This window comes from Haliotis rubra, unplaced genomic scaffold, assembly GCF_003918875.1.
Source record: "Haliotis rubra isolate DU_JTF1 unplaced genomic scaffold, ASM391887v1 Scf313, whole genome shotgun sequence".
NCBI classification, from domain to species: domain Eukaryota; kingdom Metazoa; phylum Mollusca; class Gastropoda; order Lepetellida; family Haliotidae; genus Haliotis; species Haliotis rubra.
The window spans coordinates 563,558-576,030 of record NW_025766984.1 but is presented as its reverse complement, the minus strand read 5'-3'; positions in this window follow the sequence as shown (position 1 = coordinate 576,030).

Genomic DNA, 12,473 nt, shown 5'->3' with positions numbered 1-12,473 from the left:
TATTGTACACTAATGTTGTCGACTACCAGCACATTCCCCGTGAAAATTGCTGAGAGAAAATGTCTCCTCCATCCCAAGCTTGTCGATGGCGAGGATAATTTGCTATACAACAAGATGCACTTTCCTGTGTACATTGAAAGATTAGACCATATATGGTGAAGGGTATGTGGCAGTTTCACCAAGTGTCAATGGTCTGTCGTGTTAAGGATAAGTTGAACCTGTATACACATACGCCACATTTCAGGCACATAATGGGGCGATGGGGTAGCCTAGTGGTTAAAGCGTCCGATCACTGGTCACGCTGAAGACCCGATTTCGATTCCCTACGTGGATACATTGTGTGGAGCTTGTTTCTGGTGTCCCGTGGTGATGTTGCTAGAATATTGCTAAAAGCGGTGTAAAACCATACTCAGCTTACTCACTCACTCACTCTGGGACGTCGTATTTTGGACAGAATGGTGATCTGTCAGCTATCTGTTACAACAACAAGGCCTGTGGTTACAGACATGTGTGAGCCTCCATGCCCCATTATCCCATTGCATCATCGGGTATAGGACACGCGGCAGGTGGTAATGTCGGGGTCATGTGTCTGTTTCCACCAACAATGCACCGATTAGCTCATCAAACTCTGCCATATGTTAAGTAAGTGTGGAGGCGAGTGGTGGTGGCGTGGAGAGAGAGAGAGAGAGAGAGAGAGAGAGAGAGAGAGAGAGAGAGAGAGAGAGAGAGAGAGAGAGAGAGAGAGAGAGAGAGAGAGAGAGAGAGAGAGAGAGAGAGAGAGAGAGAGAGAGAGAGAGAGAGAGATTTGTTTTTCTTGTCATTTAGGCATTGTCTTCAAGTTTACGTTATTTAGACATTCTCCTAAGCTATTTGTGTTATTTAAACATTGTCTTCAGGTTTTCACCAATACGCCTCGCCTCACTCGCTCATTTTACGTGTTGCTGGTCCTTCATTTTGCATCATGGCAAAGCTGCTTAGCTGTAGCCTATATAAACCCACTCGGTGATAACGTAAATTTAGCGATGCGGGTACAGACTAGTCAGGCACAATTTACTTCTGTGCTTGAAGTCGCATGCCCTTATACTAGTAGACCATAAAATGAATTAATCCTTCAGCTATAATGTATTTATAACGTGTATAGTTGTTGTAATGACTGCTTATCAGACTATATTTAACGAACGCCATGACACGTTTCAAGGAAATGTAATGTGTTAACAGGTGGTCGAGGTAAGACCCGGATGTTCAGTGAGTTTATAACGATCGAATCGCCACGGGCCTTGCATCAACACAGCAGGATTTGATACATACAGTACAACCAGAAAGTATTTATTGAGAATTTAAAGATTGTAATTTTCGGACTGTACTTTGGGCGCTGATACAAAGGTTTTTTCAGTTTGTTTGGTCCAGAATTTCAGTGTATTAGGGAACAGCCACACTGAACTTTCATCTGAGAAAATCACATTGTCCCAGTTAAAATTTCTATGCTGTAAGCACCAGTTCAACCTTCGCTCCTTTTGTTCAGGTTTCATGATCGGTGATGGAATTCCTCGACTTTTCTGCCAACCCATTGCATGCAGCTCAGTTCTAATTGTCTCCTTACAGACAGCCACAGTTCCTCTATCAATCATATCCAACCTTAAGTTTTCTAAACTCCTTCGTTTGTTTTTAGAAACAAGAATACCAAGCCGCCTCCTGTCACCGACAGTCAATTTTCTGGGCCTACCTGCGCCTCCTTGGTGCTCAATGCCATTTCCATTTGCAATATTTTTCAAAACACGATAAACAGTGGACAAAGGGATGCCTGTTCTACTTGAAATCACTTTAGCTGATCTCATGTCCTTGTTATAATACTCTAAAATCAACTTCCACTTCTCTAAATCATCCATACTGAGGATCACTGAAAATGTCGTCTGCTAGCAAGTAAACAAAGGGGGATAACTCTTCACAAACTAATGAAAAAGGATTAACGGAGTCGTCTCTCTTGAGTGAAACCAAACACTTGATAGCTGGTCAAGGTTGTTTATACTAAAAATCCCCCAATTAAACATATTCCTAAAATTCTCAATAATTTCTGGTCATACTATATCTTGTAGTATGTCACGATATATATTATTTGTCAAACATGCGGTAATTTTTAAACGAAGGGGCATCGGATAGCCTTATGGTTAAGTTGTTGCCCCGACCGGTGAACATGGGCCGGGTTTGATTCTGATGTAAAGTCAGTCGTCGTAAGTGCAACGTTGATTTGTTTTGTTTGACACAAACGTCGAAAAAAACTCACCCCTCACCTTTTCTAACACATTCAGAAATATACTGAAACAGACATAGTATAGGCTTTATATAGATTTCTCGTTATGGGTGCTTTATACACTATAGATGAGAACTGGTCTTTACAATAAATACAAAAAGTAACAAAAAAACTAAATTCAGGATGCGCGTATGCATGCGTAGATAACGTCTTGTTTATGGGCCGGTGAGTTTAGTGAAATACACGAACCTGACACAAAAATGTACAATGCGTACATTGTTTCTGTTTAAAAACGGGCCGCGAGTGGTATAGGTGGCCAAGAAAGCGCCGAAATGGGCTGTCAGTGTCGCATTCATTTACTCTGTCTCACAGTTCCTGAACCATATCGTTTCACCTTCCACCGAGCCATTACTGTAATGCAAACGTCATAAATTTCCTGCGCCACTTGGACTCCTTTACCATTTAAATAAAGCATATTCGGTCTACCTCTCAGTGGCCTATATCCTCCCACAGTAAATCAGCACGTCGTGATGTTGCCCCTCAATTACTCAAGCATTCATGCGGGAGACAATTTAGTTATTTCTCCTGTCTACTTCCAAGGCATGTGAATGTTCTTACAGTATAATAACATCGCTCTTAATTTCATTTCAAAATCTAAATTCCTTGATGATCTAACACCGCTTGTGCAAGATTATCTCTAATTATCTCCAAACGAGGTAAGCGAGGGCGTGCTATCACTGCTGGAGGGGTTACCGATCCGTCGAATTTCTGATTTCAGAGTAGTAAAATGCATTCGACGGATCGGCACTGTGATCTTAGCTATGAATTGGTTATAAAATTGGATCATACCAAAACAAAAGACACAAGGGGTGTTGGATGGTTTGACTCTCTATATTTTTGTACTTTTGTACAGTATATACCTTTGCCTGCTCTTATGATACAATGAGATATTGATGCATTAAATATATGTTTGGACTCTCTAGGCCGTAATCCTGCAGGAGAGTCCCTTTAGGGGTCAGACTGACCTTCATTCAGTATATGTTACATTTACATCCTCTGTTGTTACGCGATTTCATTTATTCTTCTGAACTTAATTATGCCAAACCCCTATAGAATCTCTTGAAATATTTCCATCATCACTGACATCGTCCCCGCTGTCATCACCCGCATCATCACAGATATGGCCACAGGTATCATCACCGATGTCACCACCAGCATCATTTCCACCGATGTCATCACCTCCATTATTTCAAACTATTTCATCGCTACCACCACCACTATTATCATCGATATCATTACCATAATCATCACCGATATCATTACCATAATCATCACCGATATCATTACCATAATCATCATCGATATCATTACCATAATCATCACCGATATCATTACCATATTCATCACGATATCATTACCATAATCATCACCGACATCATTACCATAATCATCACCGATATCATTACCATAATCATCACCATATCATTACCATAATCATCATGATATCATTACCATAATCATCACGATATCATTACCATAATCATCATCGATATCATTACCATAATCATCACCGATATCATTACCATAATCACCATGATATCATTACCATAATCACCATGATATCATTACCATAATCATCACCGATATCATTACCATATTCATCACCGATATCATTACCATATTCATCACCGATATCATTACCATAATCATCATCGATATCATTACCATAATCATCATCACGATATCATTACCATAATCATCACGATATCATTACCATATTCATCACGATATCATTACCATAATCATCACCGATATCATTACCATAATCATCACGATATCATTACCATAATCATCATGATATCATTACCATAATCATACCATAATCATCATCGATATCATTACCATAATCATCACCATCATATCTTTACCATAATACCATAATCATCATCCGATATCATTACCATAATCATCACGATATCATTACCATAATCATCACCGATATCATTACCATAATCATCACCGATATCATTACCATAATCATCACCGATATCATTACCATAATCATCACCGATATCATTACCATAATCATCACCGATATCATTACCATAATCATCACGATATCATTACCATATTCATCACGATATCATTATCATCGATATCATTACCATAATCGATATCATTACCATAATCATCACGATATCATTACCATAATCATCATCGATATCATTACCATAATCATCATCGATATCATTACCATAATCATCACGATATCATTACCATAATCATCACCGATATCATTACCATAATCATCATCGATATCATTACCATAATCATCACCGATATCATAATGATCATTATGAATACCACCATCGTCACTGACATCATCTCTGAAGGCTTTGATCGCCCCTCGCATGCATCCGAGTGCGACCAAGTATCTATGAATATGCATGAATATACGTACCTAAAACATGTGTTACATACAGTGTATGAGTGTAGCAGCACTCTCAGTGTCTATGAAACTGTACAAAACTGTAAATTATGCACATATGAATGCGTTCCTCATAATATAGGAGCTCTGAGTTAAGTTATGATGATAAGTATGTTTATCACCAGCCGTATGGTATTATCTGGCAGTAATGCAGAGTATGGGATATGCTGCACAACAGCTGGTTAACCAATTAAAGGCAGTTCAAGTTGATTCCCATACCCTGTCATCACCATGTATATGCATGCACTGCCACGTGATCAAACAAGGAACGGACACCCGACATTGAAACACGAGACCCCTGGGTTAATTTGACACCTAACTTACATGACGCATAAATGAAAATCAAGTGACTTTCGCTTTAACATTATAAACATACTAAATTTATCGACCGTGGTCTCATCAAACAGAATGCCAAGCGGACGCACGAATTCTCGGCAATAAAAAACAATCATTATATGCTGATATTATTTCATGAACATTTAATACAAAACGCATTACCTCGATATTGGATACATGACACAGGACAAATATATGAATGCTCACAATTTGCTGTCTAATCTCGCTAACATTTAATACATACATCTATAATGAAACGTACACTGGGTCTACGTATTTTGACATTTCAAAATCATCAGAAACAGCGTCCGAAATATCTTCATATTCTGTTCGTATGCAATGACCTCAATAGCTGCAAGTTTGTCGTGTATTTATTTCCTTTGAAACTCAAAACGTGTATGTCATTCCTCATTCTCAGAGATGGGGCGGTGGGGTAGCTTAGTGGTTCAACCGTTCGCTCGTCACGCCGAAGCCCCGGGTTCGATCCCCCACATGTGTGAAGCCCATTTCTGGTGTACCCTGCCGTTATATTTCTGGAACATTGCTAAAAACGGTGTAAAACCATACTCACTAACTCCTTCTCGAAGAACGAGTTAGAATAGGCCCACAACAGTCTTTTGATCTTGTCAGAAGTAAACTGAATCGGTCAGTTAGGCTCAGTGACCTCACTGATCTCACGTTGGTCATTACAGGAACTTAAGACACGATATATCTTCAATATCGGTGACTACGGGGTTAAATAAAACAACAAGCTAGCAGACCACGTTCATCGGGTATTTAGTCCGGAAATAGCGTGATCTCATTTAAAAATATATATCTACAAACATAAATAAACGATGGACAGATATAGACAGATGCGTATTCTAATTAAAGTCAGATCCCTTACTCTGATTAGAACCATGCAGGCTTGCGTCAAGAAGTATCGTATCGGTGTTGAAGCTCGGATCTTAATCGGATTGAGTTGATGTTGAAATGTTCCGCGGATAGATCTTAAAAGCTGCTTCACACTCCAGAGACAAAGCCGGTTCCTGTTTCCATGGAAACGCCAATGTAACTAAACTAACTTGTATAGGAAGTGTACACCCATGTTTGATGAAGGCTAAAATGAAACCTATTAAAAATTGTTCGATAGTGAGGCCTATGACACGGTTGTCACAGTGCGTTTTACACAGTTGCAGTGTTTCGGCGACTTTTTCAGCCTATTGCCGTTTTGATAACGCTAATGATCTTCTCTGTTTTTGAAATGTATTCTTTCTACTTTTTGCTCGATCGTTTTACTGCTTAGGAAAATCATGTTTTCGAAAAAGACCTCAGATCGTTAATACAACTTTCAGGAAATTAACTTAAATTACTATCTATTTTAAATCTGAACAAGATTTGATGGAAACATAAAGCATGACTGTAAACTTGCTCCAAGTATCTACTGATTGATGGATCAGTGGATCTACAGTTATTTACCTTTATGATCAACATTTTACGAAAGTCCTTTATAGAGCAAACCTGCTTTTCGCGCGATCTGGAAATTATGATTTGCAGGCATAATCATTTCCAATGAGACTTGTGCAAGTTTAGGCCAGGTCGAGCCTCCGCAGACATGATAGTCGAGTCATTATCACACTGACACGTCCTAACCCCTGTAAACTGTGGTCCGCATCTACGTCTCTATGACAATGAAAGGCGGTGATTGACGGGGTTACAAACACAGATAGCTCTGTTTGCTGATGGTGATATGCGGGGCCATGTCATCCCAACACTTGAAACCTTCACCTCCTATCTTATGACATTCTTATCTCAGGTAAATGGATGGATTATAGTAATCTAATCCCGACAGTAAGACGTTGTTGTGCATAAAAAGAAACTTTCAACACAAAGGTAGACTTACATGATAAAAAATTATTTTGAACCTGTACAGGCTCTTGGAAAATGATATTGCAAATGCACTGGCTCACTTCCCGAACTTGTCATACCAATCAGCTTGACTGATAACCTCTCCCAAAATTGCCCATGTCTTTTGCACGACTTTTTGTGAGGCTTACAAGTCTTTTGGTATGACCAGGTCGGTAATGGAACCACCCGGCTTCTCCTCTAGGCTCTAACTTTCTGTCCCTAACCGCAATGGATTGCCTTGATGGAAATGGTTCCTAATTAGTTTTTTAACATTATAACAATTATATTATGCTTGGATTCCACAGGTGTAAAATGCTTCTTCCTCGTCAGGTGTGTGACACATGAGAGAACAGAGAGGATGTTTACTGAAACTGCAGCCAAGGTCATGCACTGCAGCCATGGCAACAACAGGCATGTGTGAAGGTGTTTGTCCTTTCCAAACAAGCTTTAGCAGTTTCCCACGAGTTTTGATAGTAACATACCCACGCAGTGAGCAGAAAACAGATATACATAGTATTGTCTTTGAATGACCTGCTGTTTAAGGTGGTAGTCCGTCTGTAGGATTCATCCACGAATCACAGAAAACGAAACACACCTTAGATGTTTCCTTTGCTTTTACTGTTGTTTAGAGTCTGGCTGACAGTGGTGAGCCAAAGGCCCATCAAAGGTTATCACTTGCTCAACAACTGGTTGATGGTATTCCTGATCCTAGATTATCGCCAATACTGTCTTCACATGTGATTTATTCTTTCCACCTTCTAACAGTGGCGAGATAATCACCATCATCCCCCAAAGTTGACACCATGTTTGCACTGAGGCAGTTGGACTCGAGCCATCCAATCTTCATTAGTCTCCCCTGGTATCTGTGTACCCAATACTATAATGTTTACAAACAATTTGAACAAGATTCTAAAACAAAAGTGTTTATTTACATAAACAGACAGATTTATTTTGATACAAACAAAACAGTACCATCGATTGATAAATAGCACATTTTCTAGTAAGAAAATTCCAATATTGCATAAAATATTGCGATGTGAAAAAAGCCAAACAAAGAACATTGTATAAAGCAAACTAACAATAAATAAACAAGGGCATAAACAACAAATAAGTCAAAACTGACCAAACGATTATTCATTGTAGTTTCAACTTCCTTTCATTAAAAAGTCTAATGATCAAGTGAGTGAGTGACTGAGTATGGTTCTATTTAATTATTCCAGCATTTAACACAGTGTGGACACAAGTAAGGAGGGTCACACACTGTACCAATGTTGGGGACCTAACCCAGGCCTTTGGTAAAGCAAGACTACCCCACCAAAACAATCAATACATCAAAGTTACTATATACCAATCAGTCATTATGGTTATTAACTCGTAAAAATCTAATCTCCAAGAATCCGAAAGCACTAAACAGCCTTTCTTGCATGATGTCTCAGTATAAATATCCTTCTGGGTTTGTGTAATGAACTCTTAAACAGTTTTCTGGCTAATATTATGTTTGGGAAGTTACACGCTGGAAGAATACAGAGCCAAAATCGGATGGTATTGTTATTCAATAAAAATGGTGAATATAACAATGTGAGAAGTATGAAAACTTAGATGACATGTAACTTAAGGAGTGAGGTAGAACAGGAAACTAGAGGCAATAATGATCAGGTATGAGAAGGTGCTTGTAAGGCCTTTATTACTTGGTTTAAATCTATATTGTTGGATGTCAAAATAATTTTAGTGAATAACGAAAATATCCCGTACTAGTAAGGTATGCTGGGTGAAAAGAAAATAATGAAAACAAGATGTGGCTTGGGGAATTCTTTGGATAACAAGAGTTACTTCCCTTCCCATCTCAGGCCACACTGAACGTCATCTCAGTATTCAATAGACAAGTAACTCAAGAGTTACTTCCCTTCCCATCTCAGTCCACACTGAACGTCATCACACAATAGACAAGTAACTTAAGAGTTACTTCCCTTCCCATCTCAGTCCACACTGAACGTCATCACAGTATTCAATAGACAAGAGTTACTTCCCTTCCCATCTCAGTCCACACTGAACGTCATCACACAATAGACAAGTAACTCCTCAAGTGAGGTGCTCATCCTGTATACACTTGACCCAGTTTTGTCTTGTGCTGTTCATAAAAGCTACTTCACACTAGAGACAGACATTACCTACTGAAAACAACTCATGGTTGCGTGTTTGTCTGTACATCTGTGTGTCTGTCTGTACATCTGTGTGTGTGTCCCTCTGTATATATGTCAATTTGTCTGTGCATCTGTGTGTGTGTCTGTCTGTGCATCTCTCTCTCTGTCCATCTGTCTGTGCATCTGTGTGTCTGTGCATGTGTCTGTCTTTCTGTGTCTGTCTATCTGTGCACCTGTGTGTGTGCCTGTGCATCTCCCTGTGTGTGTGTCTGTCTGTGAGTGAGTGAATGAATGACTGAGTTTGATTTTACACCGCTTTTAGCAATATTCCAGCAATATGAAGGTGGGGGACACCAGAAATGGGCTTCACACATGGTACCCATGTGGGGAATCGAACTCAGGTCTTTGGCATAACGAGCGAATGCTTTAATCACTGGGCTGCTCCACCTCCCTGTGTCTGTCCATCAATCTGTGTGTGTGTGTGTGTGTGTGTCCCTGTGCATCTGTGTGTGTCCTTCTTTTTTCGTGTGTGTGTCTGTCTGTCTGTGCATCTCTGAGTGTGTGTGTGCTCAAGTGCATTCTTGCGTAAAGAGGCACTGTACAAACATTTCAGCCATCTAATATAATAGTTAAGTGAATCATCTCATACCAACGACAGATTGTTGGTGACCTATTCCTTTTCACATATACCTATCAGTATACCTCAGCAAGACTCTGAAGAAGCACAGGAACCTGCTGAGGATGTTAAAACACAAACTCATATGGCCAACGGTATATCAACCATCAGTTATCTAGCTAATCTCCCTATCAACCAGTCAGGAATGAATCTACTTGCTGGTACTACATTTTAAAAACTACATATAACTTCATGAAACATCCAATCAGCATGAACGCGAATATTCGACTTCACTAAAATCACAATAGAGCACATTGTTACAACCGAAATTAAATATTTACAAGAATATCACTTTCATGTCTGACTGATGAACAGATTCTGAGAGGTAGAAATATAATAATGTTTTGTGTGAAAAAGTTTTGACAATCTGCAAAAATAGATCATTGTCAATCATTATAAAACCTTTCTCAAATTCATCTACTAGAAACTGGTGTTACGTTGTAAAAGTAGAAACGTAGAGATCAACATTTCGTTGAACAGTTAACCCTGTTATCCGATGTATACACAACACAGTATACACTAGATTTAGTCCCTGTCAAAAATATATGTGCTACTAGCTATTTGCTGGTCATCAACTGATCAAATAACTTGTTTACGTTTACAGGTAAACAAAACAAAGGAACACATGTGGCATAGAATAATGACATTATTGTACAGATACACTATTACAGTGCTGAAGGTCATACCCTGTAATGATAAGCCTTGACCAAGGTGATACTTCTTACCACAGATATGGGGGTATGTGACACAAACACTTGAGCGTACACATTGCTTGATGTGTACTGGGGTGGACATGTCAATTGCGTACCATCTGTAGTACATCTAATATATTCTCAACAATCTTCCAAACAGTTTTGTTGGGCCCCCTTTGCCATCGTGTCAGATTCCTGGAAGGTCGTTTTTACGGGTAATTTTTCTTTTTGAATTGTTCTTTCAATTGGGTTCTTTCTTATGAAAAACCAATCAATATATTTCCATAATACTATAAAATATTGGGGTTAAAACTCGACACACATGCTTTATCAGCCATGAACAAAGTAAATAAATATTATAGATCTAAATTTGTAATAGAAAAGTATAATACAAATTTGTAATCTTAGAAGTTTCTTAGAATGATTCTGATAAAGGCACCACCCACAAAAGAGACATATAGCAACTGCGATACCAAATTTCCTATATTTAGCACCCTGTGTCAACTTCTAGACTACTCTGTAAATATACTTCACAGTCCATTTTTCTGATGTAAATAAAAAACATTCTCACAGAAAAAGGCAGCATAGAAGGGTATATGATTGCCTGTAACTATTCAGAAAACGTAAAAGACAAACCTTCTAACAATAACCCAATTCTAATTTGATAAAGGAATAAACAATGACTTGATACATAATTAGGTGTATCACGTATCATATTCTCAAGTGTAAAGTCACAGTGTATCGATGCATCAGTACATCAGTAAATCATGACAAATGTAAATAACATGCTATTCCACATGACCAACAGCCTGGAACAGTCTGACACAGAATATGACCTTGAACACAGGAGCTGCTGTGTGAGGTAAGTCCTGTGCTTGATTACATGCGAAGACTTAATGCAACATCACCAATTTCACTTTGGCAGAGACCACGTGTCTCAATACATTGTTAACAAGATCTACTTCTTTCATACTATCCACAGTTCCCATAGATGTAAGATGTCTCAATACATTGTTAACAAGATCTACTTCTTTCATACTATCCACAGTCCCCATAGATGTAAGATGTCTCAATACATTGTTAACAAGATCTACTTCTTTCATACTATCCACAGTCCCCATAGATGTAAGATGTCTCAATACATTTTAACAAGATCTACTTCCTTCATACTATCCACAGTCCCCATAGATGTAAGATGTCTCAATACATTGTTAACAAGATCTACTTCCTTCATACTATCCACAGTCCCCATAGATGTAAGATGTCTCAATACATTGTTAACAAGAGAGTCCCCATAGATGTCTACTTCTACTTCTTCATACTATCCACAGTCCCCCTCATAGATGTAAGATGTCTCAATACATTGTTAACAAGATCTACTTCTTTCATACTATCCACAGTCCCCATAGATGTAAGATGTCTCAATACATTGTTAACAAGATCTACTTCTTTCATACTATCCACAGTCCCCATAGATGTAAGATGTCTCAATACATTGTTAACAAGATCTACTTCTTTCATACTATCCACAGTCCCCATAGATGTAAGATGTCTCAATACATTGTTAACAAGATCTACTTCTTTCATACTATCCACAGTCCCCATAGATGTAAGATGTCTCAATACATTGTTAATAAGATCTACTTCCTTCATACTATCCACAGTCCCCATAGATGTAAGATGTCTCAATACATTGTTAATAAGATCTACTTCCTTCATACTATCCACAGTCCCCATAGATGTAAGATGTCTCAATACATTGTTAACAAGATCTACTTCCTTCATACTATCCACAGTCCCCATAGATGTAAGATGTCTCAATACATTGTTAACAAGATCTATCTACTATCCCTTCCCCATGTAAGATGTCTCAATACATTGTTAACAAGATCTACTTCCTTCATACCCAGTCCCCATAGATGTAAGATGTCTCAATACATTGTTAATAAGATCTACTTCATACTATCCATAGTCCCCATAGATGTAAGATGTCTCAATACATTGT